Genomic DNA, 12884 nt, shown 5'->3' with positions numbered 1-12884 from the left:
TCCATCTGTACCAGCATCTCCATCTGTACCAGCTTTTCCACCTGCACCAGCTTCTCCACCTGCAACAGTCTCTCCACCTGTAGCAGCTTCTCCACCTGCACCAACTTCACCTTCACCAGCTTCTCCATCTGTACCAGCCCTACACCTGCTCCCCAGGCTGGGACAGCTTCTTCCTGATGATCCCTCTTCTTGGGCCAGTTTCCCCTGTCCTATCGGTGTCCCCTGAGCTCTAGGGACCCCCTACTCCATCTTGTCTCAAGTTCATCAGCTTCTGTTACTGGGTGCATCTCTCCCTCAGTTCTGCTGGCTCCTGAGAGTCACTGGGAGCAAACTGTGAACCCTCCTTTTCAAACTGGCTCCTCCTGACACCGTTTCCTCTGATACTGGCCACAATTCCCTAGCTCCACCAAAAATCAGGCCTCCATCCCCAAGGCCACGGCCGTGGGATGGGCCTCCTGGCCCCAGCTGGGACCAGTCTGATCCCATTGCCACCGGCCTCCTCCCTCTTTCCCTCCACCCACCATGTGCAGCTCCCACCACTTCCTAGTTCAGACATTGCCAAACACTGTCCATGCCCTGTGCAACGGCAGAGCCACCTCACGCTCCCCTCGCTACACCACCTCCTCCAGGACGCCCTCTCTGATTGCCCACCCACACTGACCTCCCTCCTTTGGGTCAGGAGGCTGAGCCCCACATCCAGCCCTGGATCTCTTCCTGGCCTCGGCTGCTCTCTGACACTTGTTAGCGTGGGTCTGGTCTCCCCAAACATCTTGGAAACCTCATCTTAGGGCAAGGCTGGGTCCCCCCTCCTCTGAGTCGCTGGCCTGTAGGTGTGGGAATTCCCATCAGGGGGGAGATGCTGTGGGGGGAGAATATGGACTGTTCACACCAGAAACTGGACCGCCCCAGACTGTCTCATCTTCTTGTCTCCTCCTGAAAGACGATTTCCTGAATGCACAGGGCACACAGCTGGTGCTCAGTCAATGGTGGTTACAATGCCGTGACATAGGACACGACAGCCCGGCAGCCTGCAGTGCAGCCATGCAGTGCTGGGGTGGAGGAGGGATGCGCAGGACTTCCCTGGTTTTAGCACTAAAATTCCTGCATCCCAGATGCCCTTCAGTCCTGGACAAACCAGGCCAGTTGGCCGTCCCTGGGGTGAGGAGGGACCAGACTCCAGCCTAACCCCTCCTCGCAGCCCCTTCCTGCTCACTCCCCTCCCGGCTCCTGAAGGCAGTTCCTGAGTCACTTCTGGCATTCTGCTCGCCTTGGAATCGGAGCCTCTGGAACGCAACAGGCAAAGAATATTCTTTGCCATGTAAATTTATTCAAAGAGCTCTGTGGAAGTGATTCCCTGGCTTCCTAGAAAATCTCTGCTGGCTTCCTCTGCTCTGGGCGCCTCCTTCCCGCCCTGCAGTCCAGGTGACCTCGGGCTGGAGCACCCACAACCCTGGGCACTAGTTCCACCTGTGCCCTTCCACTGCCCCTCAGTCCTGAGGGCGCAGGGAGAAGGTGTGGGTGGCCCTGAAGCAGGGGCTCACTCCCCACAGGTGTGAGGAGTATCAGGAGCCACTTCATGTCTCCCTTGAGAACCTGCTGAAACTAATCAACACCTCAACCCATAGACTCATTTTGATGACTCAGTGAACATTTAATCAGCACCCACTGTGTGCATGGCCCTACAAATGACTTCTTAGAATACTTTCCTTCCCTAAGTGATGGGTCCCAAATCAACAGGTGTGATGACAAGAAAGGGGGAAAAGTCATCAGCAAGGAGAGTATGGTAGCTTTTAAGGAAATTTCTACTCGGTCTTGTTGAGGTTGGCAATGAGGAAATGCCCTGGGCCAGAGAACCCAGCCCTGTGACCGGGTCTGCTCACCCCTCTTGTCTCTGGAAGACTTCCTAGTCCTATGCGGGATAGGGGCATGGTTAGGGCTATGGCTTGGAAGCAAGACTGCCTGTGTGAACCTGGGTCCTGGCCACTTGTATGTTCTTGGGCAAGTTAACTGATGGTTCTCTACCTCAGTTTTCTCATAGGTAAAATGGGGTTAATAATAGTACCTATTTCACAGGGCTGTTCTGAGGCATAAGTGTATTAATACTTGCACATGCTCAGCACACAGAAAGTGTTCAATGAGTGTCATTTGCTATAATCATTGTGGCTATTGTTGCCATTCTTTTTCTCCTAAGAAATCCAGCTCAGAAGACCCTTCTCTGAAAAACCTTGTCGCTGCCCACACCAGTCCTCCCCGCCTGGCTGGCCCTTCCCTTCTCTGCGTTCCTGGCACACTGCGTTCCTATACTGGCTTCATCACAGGGTAGAGTAATTTGCTTCCACATCTGCCTCTCCCTCTGGCTGTGTCCTGAGCTCCCAAAGCACAGTCTGGCCTCAGAGAGGTGCCTATAAGGGCCTGGTGAATGAAGGAATGAACGCATGAATGAATGAGTGCCAGATTAACCTTCCTACTGCCCAGCCACTAACCCACACTGTGACCTTGGGACAAGGTCACACTTACCACTCTCCCTCCCCCCTTTCTGGACCTCAGTTTCCTCAACCATGAGCTGGGGTGGGTCATCCCAGCAGCATCACTTGCTCGTTATGTGCCTGGGACTGCGCTTATTCCATCCTTATAACAATCCTAGGAAGAGGGGACGTTATTATCCCCATGGTACACATGGGAAATCTGATGCTTCAGTCTGTCTGAAGCCAGGCCTTAAGCCTAACCACTGCACGACATTGCCTCCCACCTCTGAGGACATGGAGAGCAGGGAGGAAGGGTCAGGGCTATCTGTGGCCTGCCTACCTGGGCTGAGTATGTCTGTGATCCTCGCTCCAAAGCTAAGAGCCGGCCCATCAGCCTCCTCTGAGGCTGGCCCTCCCTCTTCACAGCCTGTGTGGCCAGATGGTCCCAGGGAGACCTAGCCAGTTTCTGCCCTTGTCTCTCCAGCTCTCCACACCAGATAGAGCTGCCCAGTCCCATAGGAAAGCCACTCTGCACCTGTGGCTAGCGAGGACCTGGCAGGCGGCTAGTGCCCATCCAGATGTGCTGTGTTACATCCACACTGGTTTAGAAGGCTTAGCATGATCAAGAATGTCACCTATTTCACTATTAACTTTTAAATATCGATTAAAATTTAAACTGCTCATATTTTGGATATATGTACTGGGTGAAATAAAACATATTAAAATTAATTTCACCTGTTTCTTTTTACTTTTTAAAATGCAGCTAGTAGAAAATTTTAAATTGCATATGTGACTTGCATTTGTAACTCAAATTATATCTCTATTGGATGGCACTGTCGTAGAGTTCCAGCCACGGGGCCCTAAACCCTTACAGAACTCCACCTGCTTTGGGGCTGGGCCTCAGGCTAGCCTGGGGGTGGGGGAGGGGAGGGAGCAGAAAACGGAGGGGAGGAGGGCTGGAAGGTGGGGATGGGTGGAAGGAGGGTTGGAGGGCGGGGATCCCACAGGTTGGGATGGTAGGGGGTGAGGGGAAGGGGAGGAGTCGACAGTGTGTTTCAGGCCATCCCTCCTGCCCAGGCAATTATATGCACAGTCCTGGCTCTCCCGGGGTAACCACTTGGACAAAGGCTCAGCGGGGGTGCCAGCTGGTGCCCGTGGCCTGTGCATTCAGGTCCCTGCTCCCAGATCAAAGGCACACTGGCACATCCCTGTGCGGGCAGGGCCTCAGCTAACCGGCTCCCTGCAGGCTCCTCTCCTTTGAGGCTGCACAGGCATTAACCCTGTCCAGTCTGGACCCCAGTCCTCGGGAAGGGGGCGAGGCATCGTGAAGGGGCTTTCCTTCTCTAGCTGCCATCCCAGCCCCCAGCAGTCTCGGGAAGTCCTGCAGAATCATCCCCATCCCTCCCAGAGGTGAACACACCCACCCCAGAAGCCGGGGATGCCCTCATTTACATGCATTTGCATCTCATTTATTCCAACAGTCAGGCTGAAGCCGAGGCTAATTCAGCTGACAGTAAAACCTCACCCTCTTGCTCTGCTGAAGTGATTCTCCAGGCAGGGATGAAAAGGGGGTCCCTGAGACCAGGCCCCCTTCTGGACTGGGAGCTGATGGAAGAGCTGTATGGAGGGAGGGGCACTTTTGACCTGAGCCCTGAACTCAGCCCAAGCCTCCTTCCTGCCTTTTCATCCCCCTTCCCCATTTAAGGATGGGGACCTGGGGGCTGGGAAGTGCCAGTTCATCCCATTATCTCATCTGAGTGTTCAGTGGTGTTTTGGTGCCAGGCCAGGGGAAACACAAACTCCCCAGGTCATGTAGGGCCCCTTCCACCGGGCACACAGCACCCACTTCCCCCAAGCCCGAGTCTTCCTCCGAACACCCTGTACCACTCCATGACTAAGGGAGCTATAATGTGCTGAGCAGCTCTGAGCTGTCAGAGCTGCTGGGGCCCTGGGTCTCCTGGGTGGAGACCTGGATGATCTACTATTCCGAGACCACAGAGCCCAGAAGTTGAAGAGCTGGCTCAGTCAGCCTGGGGCACTTCTGCCCCAGACCCTGTAGAGCTACACCCACACAATACATACAATCGGGCCAGAAAGGTGATCACTTGTGGCCCAGGAAACACCCTCCTGGAACAGAGGTGCCTCTGAGACAGCAGTCAGCATCCCGTCTCTCTCCAGCCCAGTTCCTTCCAACTCACTTTCTCCATCTGGGCTGAAAAAAGGTTCCGCAGTGGAACTGCACAGACGCCACGGCAATCTAGGCATTTTGGGGCCACCTACTGCATGCACTGAAGGAGACAGAAATGCGCCCAGAGAAACCTAGGAACCCTATGCTACAGGGTCATTTACCTCCAGAGGGATAAGCCAATCCACTAATCCACAAAGTCCACACGGCAGAAGTGTCATGACACCATATAGCCAAATGTGCAACCCTTGTGCCTTGATACTCTTTTAAATTGAGGTATAATACATATACAAGAAAATGCAGATTTTAGGTGTACAGCTGGATGAGTTTTAATAAATGTATACGCCTGTGTAACTACTACGCCAATTAAGACGGTTCCCCACTGTCCCTTTCCAGTCAACTTTTCTGACTTCTATCACCATAGATTAGTTTTGCCTGTTCTGGAACTTCTTATACATGGAATCACACCGTATGGGCTCTTGTGTGTCAGCTGTCCTTACTTAACATAATGCTTTTGAGAATTTTACTTTTTATTTGTCGGTGAGTGCCATTTAAGTTACTTGTGCAATACACTGGGAAGACAAGTGAACCATCTGGGGACAAGTCCTTGATTCAATCATAAAACTCGAGGGCTGGAAGGGACCAGAAGTGCAGCAGTCTCCGGGGACAGGCGGCCCCAGGGGATCCTTAGGGAGTTTTTTTCTCTCCTTCTCTCAGACATTTCCTGAAATGGAAGCTCAGCAATTACACACCTAATAAGCACCCAGGCCCAGCAAGTGAGTGGGGGCTTTCCCTACGTTTCCAGTTTTGTTATCAACTAGCTGTCGCTTTATTTCACTGGCAGTCTGTGCTGCTTGTGACCCAGCAAGGTGGCAGGGTCGGCGCCGCAAATGGCCGGTTGAGCTCCTGTGTCTTCTGCTCAAGTCTGGCCGTGGTGGGCAGGCCTCTGTCGCTCAGCCTCCCTGCACCCACACACCAGTAGGGTGTCCCTTGGGTGGGGCCCTGGGCCCAGCAGGGAATGGACCCAGGGCTGGTATTCTTCCGAGGAAAAGCCCCAGAGGCAGGCAGCAGAGGGAGGGCACCTGGGCTCTGAGGGGCTCTTTGGACCACTTCTGGGCTATCGGTCCAGGTCGATGAGGCTGGGACTTTGATGGCCAGGCAGGAGGTATTGATTGGGCTGGGCTGGTCCCTCCCATGGTCTGATCTCCCCCTGCCCCTCATCTTAGATCCTCCTGGGGCACCTCCCAGGCCAGCCTGGATGGAGGGATGCTAAGGTAGCCTGAGAACTGAGTTGGTACTTCAAGCCAGATTACCCTTCCTGCTCTGCTGTCTCTCTGAGAACTGCCTCTTGAGCCAGGTCCTTCCTTCACACAGGCCTTCAAGGAATCAATACCCGCCAGAAAGGTGTTTACCACCCTCCTGATGCCACGAAGAGCCTTTCTACTCTTCAAGATCCATTCCCAGAAAGCACTGGGAATACCTGGGCAAGGCCTGGGTGGGGCAGGGAGTCACTGGCTCTGGGCTTAGTGCCACTTGCATGCCTGTGTGACCTTGAGCCTATGGGGTGACAAGTACCAGCCCTTGGCCTCTCAGGGCTGTAAGGAGGGGAGTGAAAGCCCTTGCAGATGACAACAGCGGGATCTCCAAGGGGGTGAGGCATCTTCTCGGGCCCACACAGACTCCGTGAGAGCAGCTTTGTCTTTCAACTCAGCTAATACCTCTGTGGGGACGTGACTTTCCACTGTCTCCCTGGGAGATTTAATCAGAAGAAAAACTGAAGGGGAGAGAAAGAGAAAGAACTCCAGCCTTGGAACATAAACATTCTTCCGAAAACAGGCCTGAAAACTTGATCTGATCCCTTTCACCTCTCCAAATGCTGTGCATCTTCCATGGCTGGGCTCCAATCCCACCTCCTCCAGGCAGCCTTCCCTGGCTGCTCTGGGCCACACTGACCTCCCACTGGGAAGGCTAAGCTTCCAATGCCAACCTCACATTTACTCCTGGGCAGACCTCTTTCTGGCCAGTGGGGTAAACCTGGGAAGCTCTGAGAGTCCTCTTCTGCCAGTAAACAGAGTGAGGAATGAACAAAAGATTGACAAACTGTCCCATCAGACTCTGGTTTCAACAATGAAGTTTTCTGTTGGGCTTGGGGCACACTGGATACCCCTCCAGGAAACAGAGCTGGAGATGGGTGGACTATGGGCATCCAAGCTCCCCAGCCCACGGCTGTGGTAACTCTGCAGGGATGGGATGAAGCAGGCCTGGCAAGGGAGGTGATACGAGTTTCAGAGTCCGTGAATCAGATGTCTCCAATGCTCTGCCAGATGCAGTGGCTGCCCCAGAAAAGCCCGGTCCTGGATTTCCTCCACTATCTGAGGGCTCCAGGTCCCAGGAATTCACTTGGGGTCTCTATAAATAGCACCCATCCCATATTGATCATCTTAAAAATACACAGGATGTTCCAGGACCACAGAGAGAAGGGTCTAAATATAGTGTCACCCTCAGGAACCGCTGGCAGCCCGAGGTGAGTGGTGTAAGCCGTGCATAAGCAAAGGGGCAGTCTGAAGGGGCTAACGACTGAGGGGGGGGGAGGTGGAATGGAGGCAAGGGACCTCTCCATCTCCACCCCAGTCCCTTTGCTCCAGCACAGCAGCCAACCCTGTTCAGGAGCTTGGCCCTGCCTCAGGGCCTTTGTACTGGCATTCCCCTCTTTACAAGACATTCTTGCCCCAGATCTCCTCAGGATTGCTTCTTTCTTGCTATTCAGGTCTCAGTTTAGTCTCCTCCTTCAAGATGCCTTCCATGACCAGCCAGTCTAGCGTCACTCCCATCTCTCCATCACATCATCCTGTTTTATTTCCTTCATAGCACCGGTCACAATCTAAAATTATCTTCTGTATTTAATTGTTTCATGGTACCCAGACTGTCTTTCCCAACAGTATGTAAACTTCATGAGAGCAGTTATTGTATCTGAATTGTACAGCTTCTAGAATGTTCCATGACAGAGATTAGGTGCTGGATGCCCTGTCCAGGCTCTCTCCGACCACCTGAGGCTGAACTCAGCCTCAGACCTCTGCTGCAGGTTAGTCTGGGCTGGCAGAGGGCAGTGGGCATCAAATCCTGGGCTCACTTCGAAGCCTCACCACCCGTGACCCCTCCCTGCATCGTCCAGCCTCTCTCCACAGGCTGCCCCTGGCTTCACCTTCTCTTCTCTGTCTCCTTTGTGGATTTAGCCACAGGACTTTTAGCCCAGGCCCTCTACTCCTGGAAACCTGCTCTAGACGACCTCATCTTATCCTCAGACACTGGCTTTCTGGAACACTTTTCTCTCCTCAGAGCAAATCTCCCTCTCCTTCCTACTCCCTGCCCCCAGCAGGAGTCACAGCTCCTGCCATCAAAATCACCCTCTCAGAGCTTCATAGGAAGAGTCATTTCACCCCAGGCCTTCCTGACCGGCCCACTGGACAAACCAGAGCAACTGAGATCCCACGGGCACACTTTCAACTCACAGATCTCTGGCCCTCCCTGTGAAGGAAAGCATCTTCCCCACAATCTCACGCTCATGGACGCACGGCACGGACGCACACGCCTACAGTGTCCACTCCGGGCTCTTCCTACAGCCCTCCCTCGACCCCACCCTCCCCCCAGCTCCCCTCTATCTCTCTCTTCGCTCTTAAACCATCAAACTCTTTGGAAAAGCTGTCTACACATGCTCTCTCCACATCCTCACCTTCTGCTCACTCCTCAACCCACTCCAAACTGGATTCCATTCTCACCAATTCATTCATTCATTCATTCATTCATCAAAATCCATCTCTACCCAGCACCACATTCTGTGGGTGCCAAGAGGAAAATTTCTGTTGTTAAGGTCACCAGCACCCTCACGGTCGCTCAGTCTAATGGACACTCATTTTTAAATTATGCATTCTTTTTCATCTTCCCATGAACTTCTCAAAACGTATCTTCTTAACTCTCCCAGCACAGACAGGAGACTTCCGGGACGCGCGCCCTCTGTGCTTTCTGTGACACCTCCCACTGCTGGCTGTCCTCCTACCTCTCTGACTGCTCCTTCCCAGCCTCCGTTGCAGACTTCTCCAGCCTCAAGTGTTGGAGTGCCTCAGGGCTCCAGACTGAACTCTCTTCCCTCCCACCCTCTTCTCCACATTAGGATCACCTGGGTGCTTTCAAGACTACTGATGCCTGGGCCTCACCTCAGAGTCAAATGAATTAGAATGTCTGGGGGTGGAGTCTGGGCATAGGTTGGTTTTGTTTAAAAAGCTTTCCCTGGGCGCCTGCAGCCTGTGCTCTGCAACAAGACAAGCCACCGCAATGAGAAGCCCAAGCACCGCAACAAAGAGTGGCCCCTGCTCTCCGCAACTAGAGAAAGCCCGCGCGCAGCAACAAGGACCCAGCACAGCCAAAAATAAATAAATTTAATTAATTAATTAATTAATTTAAAAAAAAAACTTTCCAAGTGATGCTAATATCGCCAGGGTTGAGAACCACTGGTCTGCATTCTCACTGGAAAATCTAATTCACTGCCATGGCTCCAACAACCAGCCTCTGCGGATGATTCCAAGTTCCTACCTCCAGCCCAGATCTCCCATCTGGACCCTGGACCCTTCCCTCCAACTGACTGCTAGATATCAGCATCTCCCTGGAAGCACTACACGTTCAGATCAGGACCCTGAAACATCCATCACCTTCTCTGTTCTGCATCAACCTTGCCAACCCAAACTCCACTTGCCCATCCACCCCACTCCCCACCGTGTGATACAGCAGCAGTGAATCTCACTTAGTGAGCAACCGATGTTGGGGATGGGAGAGCGCCATATCCCTTAACAGGGAAGGAAGTTGGAATATCACAGGTTGTATCACCTGTGATCACCTGCCTGTCCCTCTCCTTCAACTGAAAAACTTTGTACGGCATCCATGGTCTGCCCTGGAGAGGCAGCACAGTGCAAAGCAGATATACTGACACCTGGGCTCAAACTGAAGTCCCGCTACTTAGTAGATGTGTGACAGTGAGCAAGTTACTTAACCTTTCTGGGCTTTCAGTTTCACCACCTGCAAATTGGTCATTATTATGGTGTCTGCCTCCAGGGTTGATTCAAGGATTCAGCGAGATGAGTCTTATTAAAGTGCTTAGTGCCGTGCCTGGCTGGCAGAAAGCACTCAGTGAATGTTAGCTATTTTTAGTACCATTACTGAGGATAAATTCCCAATTCCTGAGAGGAGCTCCAAGGGTCCCCGTGACTGTGACCTTGGCTTTAGCTTTTGCTCTTCTCTTCCTCACACCACGGGACCCAACGGGTCACTGAACGATTGTACTGTTTCACATCTCTGTGCTTTTGTACGTTGATAGTCTTGATGGCTAGACTGCACCTTCTCTATCTAGAAAACTCCTATTCATCCTTCAAAATCCAGCTGGAAAGTTATTTTTGTTAGATAGATACCCTTGACTCTCCTGGTCAAAGGCAATCACTCCTCTTTTGAGTGGTTTGTGGGCACACACCTCTATCGTTGTACACTTTTCCAGTAAGTTTCCCAAGGGTCAGCAGGAACCAGCCTCCTATGAACAGAACAGAGACTGCCATTTACCACTGTCCCAGGCTGCCCCCAGGACTCCCTTCTCCTTGGAATCCCTGAGCACCAGCCTCTTGTTCTCCCCAACTCCCAGTTGTCTCTGGTACTTCCTACCACTCCTCCGAACTCCATCTTCATGTTGAGCGAGTCAATCCTGGAAATTTTCCAGAGGGGCTTCAATCACCACCGCGTCAGGACCAAGCACCCCAAAGGCATAGCAGCTTCCCATGCCACACTGGGCTGAACGCTAGTTCTTGGCACCTCAGGACCACATCCGTTTCTGCTCAGATTCTCTGTGATCAGTCCTAGGTCAATTTGGCTCTCAGAAAGTAGATCTCAAGGCATCTTCACCCTGAGTGGGGCCCCCAATCCACTGACTCTCTAGGTGACCTTGGTTTAGTCCTTGACCCACACTCAGCCTCAGTTTCCCCCCTGCCCCCGCACGATGTGGTGGTGATGATAGGGTTACTGAGGCTCATTTCAGCATGGGGCTGAACACTCTAGTGTAAAATCTGTGTTCCGCACTCTGGCTGTTCCCTGACCTTCCCCTCCCCTCGCTCCTGTGACTGCAGCAGGGCTTGAGCTATCAGCCCGTGCCAGCCTCATTCCACCTTCCAGCTCCATTACCACCCACTCACATGCACCTGCCCAATTCTAACTGTGAGAGGCTGAGGTCAGCAGCAGGGGCCTGGCCTCCTGATGACCTGGGCCTCTGCCGCTCAGGGCCCCTCTGGATCCTGAAGGGAATCGGGGAGAGAGCAGATGTGCTGTGGCAGGCACGGTGGGGTCATGTGGAGTGCCTGTCTCTACCGGGCAGTCTAGCCTCCCAGTGGAGGCGCCTGCGTTCTCAGCAGGATGGGAGGAGAGAGGTGGGGAAATGGAATGGCAGCCCAGAACCCCAAGAGGAAACTGATCCCGTCACCCACACTGGTCTCAGAGCACTAAGGAGAGAATATCGACTCCTGCCACAACCTCGGCCACGGCCTCCTGATTCAGGGCTGTGCACTGGCCTCCAACAGGTGTTTGCAAGGCGGGCCTAAGGCCAGGGCCTTGTGCCCAGCACCCCACCACCACCAGCACTCTCCACACCTCCATCCCCCACAAGGCTAGGCACCTCTACTTGCTTCCAGGGCACCAACAAAGACGATCAAAAAACAAGTAGAAAACGGCCTGGCCTCCGGCCTCCCGGGTCAGAGCTAGGAGGGCAAAGAACTCTCCCCATCCCAGAGCACAGATATCTCCCCCGTTGAGGGCACACGGAGATCTCTCCACTTCAGGGCTCACAGAGACCAGATGTGTCCCCATTAGGGCGTCAAGAGGGCACAGAGATCTCTTTACGGTCGGAACGCGCAGAGATAGGGCACACAACATAGATCTCTCCCCCGTCAGGGTGCACATAGATCTGTCCCCGGTCAGGACCGGCAGAGATCTCACCCCAGAGAGGACACCCCCAGCGGACTGCTCCGCGGGGCCCAGAGAAAGGGGGGGCATAGCCCCTTCCTCCATTCCCAGCCCTTCTCGGTCAGTTCCCCCACTCTCTACGCGCCTAGTCGCTGTTCTGACCTTGGGGTCTCTGGCCTCCGGAAGCCGGGTGCCAATCCCAGACCCTCCCCGAGCTTGCGCCAGGATCGGCCGGGAAGCCGGAGCCGCAGCTCCCCCTCCCCCGGCCCTCGACAGCGCATTGGGAAACCCGGAAGGAAAGGGAAGGAGAGGGGGCGTGCGCCGATTAGCAGACGACCCCCGCTCCCGGGGATCCCCTCCAGCCAGGCTGCTCTGCGCCCCTTCTTCTCCCCTTCCCACCCTCGGGGGCAGAGATGGGGGAGGGAGCCTGCCTGCGGACTCGGGGCAGGGGAGGGGGCGCGCAGCGGTTGGAAGCTCTAACCCTCGGGGAGGAAAGTTGGGCGGCGGCAGGCAGAGGGGGTTCCGGCCGGGCCGGGGCCGCCGAGCGCGTGTGTGCTCGCTCACCTGCTGGTCCCCCGGCCGGGGCCCCGGAATGGGCGGCTGAGGCTCGGCGCGGACTCGGCTCGGCGCGGGGCTCAGGGCACTGGGCGCAGGCTCAGCGGCCCCGGGGGCGCGATCCCCGCATCCCACGGGCGCCGCCGCCGTCGTCTCGGCTCCGCGGCTGGACTCGGGCGCCTGGGCTCCGCAGGCGGCGCGGGCTCGTGCTGGGGGCGGGGTCGAGGGCGGGCCCCGCCTGGGATCGGCCTGGGGCTTGGGGCCCCGGGCTGGCTCCGCCCCAGAGCAACGCGCCCGGGGCTCCGCACGTGGCGCTCCGCCCATTCTGAGGGTGAAGCCCTGGGCACCCGCTGGGGCGCACACCCCCGCGCTGACCCGGGGCCGCCCCGCCACAGAAAGCGGCCCACGCGGACACGGACAGACGCGCGCAGACCCGGCACACGCAGGGGTACACACACAGCGACCTGGCGACGCTTCGCCACAGTTAGCCGCCTACGGCCGACGAGGACAGGCACACACCCCGGCACACGCGGAGTACGCACGCACACATCCTCACTGACTTGGTAACTTTACCCAAGCCACCCACCCCTGTGGACACAGACATACACTGACACTCGGAGACACCTGCTGTCACTGACACACACAGACTCCCACACGGGCACAAGCAGACACATCATTGACACACACCGACA

At 55.1% G+C, this 12884-nt stretch overlaps 1 protein-coding gene across 1 annotated transcript in view; it reads right to left on the bottom strand.

Moving 5' to 3' along the window:
- The window catches only part of SCN5A (sodium voltage-gated channel alpha subunit 5), a 103290-nt gene extending 90940 nt beyond the window's left edge, over positions 1 to 12350 (bottom strand). The window contains exon 1 of the mRNA XM_067754059.1: positions 12202 to 12350. The gene's annotated coding sequence lies outside the window, so the exon portion shown is untranslated. The remainder of the gene's footprint in view (positions 1 to 12201) is intronic.
- Between the last annotated feature and the right edge of the window lie 534 nt (positions 12351 to 12884).

This window comes from Pseudorca crassidens, chromosome 10, assembly GCF_039906515.1.
Source record: "Pseudorca crassidens isolate mPseCra1 chromosome 10, mPseCra1.hap1, whole genome shotgun sequence".
Taxonomy (NCBI): Eukaryota; Metazoa; Chordata; class Mammalia; order Artiodactyla; family Delphinidae; genus Pseudorca; species Pseudorca crassidens.
This window is presented reverse-complemented; position numbering and strand designations above follow the sequence as displayed.